Source organism: Sinohyriopsis cumingii, unplaced genomic scaffold (assembly GCF_028554795.1).
Source record: "Sinohyriopsis cumingii isolate HCF-2022 unplaced genomic scaffold, ASM2855479v2 utg000379l, whole genome shotgun sequence".
In the NCBI taxonomy this organism is placed as follows: Eukaryota; Metazoa; Mollusca; class Bivalvia; order Unionida; family Unionidae; genus Sinohyriopsis; species Sinohyriopsis cumingii.
Window position 1 is genome coordinate 885001 of NW_028315894.1, and position 2414 is coordinate 887414.

The following is a 2414-nucleotide window of genomic DNA, read 5'->3' on the forward strand; positions in this document are numbered from 1 at the left end:
AAAGAATCCCCTACATCTCCTTACATGGTTCAGACTGTTTTTAAAAATTGTGATAAATCTGAATTTGTTCTGTAGTTGTATTGATTTACTAATATTTATACGCAATAGTATATTTCCATTAAATTGCAAGAATTACTCTTAACACGAACTTTCCGTGAGGTTTTGCTTAAGGTTGTATTTTTCAAGCAGAGTCACTGTCGAATTCTAGTTTTATTTTCATGCAATTGTTTACGGACATGCGTATGATTTTTATTTGATTTTTCAATTCTTTACTTAGGTATTCATTTAAAGATATGCAAATAGTTGGTAGTTCATCGTTTTAGCAATAAAACCAAGAGCTCGTATGGATATATTTTGAGGGCGGTTGCGCGCTCGCGCATTCTAGAGAGAGATATTCTCTAGTTTGTTGGCTGCTGCAACATTTATTTATCCACGTAAATATTTTACAGACAGTTTCAGTAACCTATATCAACAAGATGGATTTTGATTTGTTAAAGTTTAGTGGCAATATGTATTGCGGGAGCTTAAAGTTTAGAAAACGAAACAGCCTATATTAACTTGCGATCTGACAGTTATTTATGTTAATTGTTCATATACATTACGCGATTAGACTGTATAAGAATGTGTAAACAATATTGCAGGTTCAGGTAATGATAAATATTGTCAGTTGTTTTCTTTCTGGCTTTTATCCCGCTGGCTCATGATTTAATATGGTATAAAGTGTGTGTGTGTGTGTGTGTGTGTGTGTGTGTGTAAGACATATAATTAGTAGGTTATTGACACGTTTATCTGACGAGCTTGACACGGTACAGGGAATGATAAGATTAAGGAAAGTTAAGAGAGCTAGTCCCTTATTAGAATGTCAGTATATGTTAGATTAGTTTTTGCAACGGTTTGCCATTCATTTTTTAATAGCCCAATTATTGTACGATATCTCTTATAATTGCAGTTAATGAATATGATTGCATTATAAATCGATAACGATATTTCTGCAAATATGCCTTGTATGTTTGGTTAGAATGGATGCAAAAGAAATCTAATTTACTAGCAATCAGATTTACCATTTTCTTGCTGCAGGTGAATGCGATAAGACTTTGATGTAATATTTGTTTCTTTATTTGTAACATAACATGTATACTCTCCGGCCATTCTAGACTCGAAGCTGGTGAAGACTAGTTTCTCGCTGGTACTAAATAATTTCTCGCCTTCTAAAATGTCTTCAACCGTCCAAGAAAATATGCACTTTGGGTTGCAATTGGCTAAACATTCTATTGTGAAAGGCTCATATTCCCTGATGTCAAAATGCCTTTCCTTGACACTCAGGGATACATTGTCCGGTCCATCTGAAAGTATATTACCATAAACTTAAATTGTCATCTTAACCTGTAGGAGCTCTGCTTATTAGGGTGAAATTTAATTCCTTCCAAAGGTTCAAGGTTAACTACATGTACATATTTGTTCACATTATACTGATATTCGTATGTAGACAATGTTTGAGAAAGAGAGAAAGGACACTGCCAAGGAGATATAATAGGGCTTATTCGTCTACTTTCATTTTTTAATATAATTATTCTCTCTCTCTCTCTCTCTCTCTCTCTCTCTCTCTCTCTATATATATATATATATATATATATATATATATATATATATATATATGTGTGTGTGTGTGTGTGTGTGTGTATGTGTGTGTGTGTGATTCCTTTATTCCTCCAGTTTCTGTAGATTTTTTGACAAAGAATTGAAATTCAATGAAATACATAGAATCACAAAAATGGTGGCTTCGTTACTTTGAAGTCCTCTGAATTATTTCCAATTGCAAATGAATAAATAAATTAATATCATTACTAAACTATATATATATATATATATATATATATATATATATATATATATATATATATATGATAAAACATTTGAAAACGTATCCTCACAAAAAAATTAGTTTCATAATCGCTTTGCAATCCAGTACAAGTATTTCTTTCTTTATATTCTGTGTGAGTTCTCTATTGAATCGAATATATAATATCCTTTACCGTAATGAAATAAGTGGTAGATAATCTGGTCATATTTATCCATGCCTCAAGTTCTAAACGTTCTGATATGTCATTTAAACAACCAAGTAGTATAATCAGCATAACATCATCAATCTGACCACAGAAATCACGGTAAATAACTGGAGGCATATACGAAAATAGACTTTCCATCAAGTGGTTTCTGTCGTCTAAGGTTAAGGCACAATTCATCGAAATTTGCAAAATAAGGTCATGACTCATTTTGCCACATAGGGGACACAGTCCAGGTCTTGTTTGCATTCCTCCAATACGAATTAATGTCCCATATTCCATTGTTCTGCTTGAGTCAGTGTAAGCTATTTTCCATCGATGATGCATTTTTAGTCCTGGATTATTTTTTAA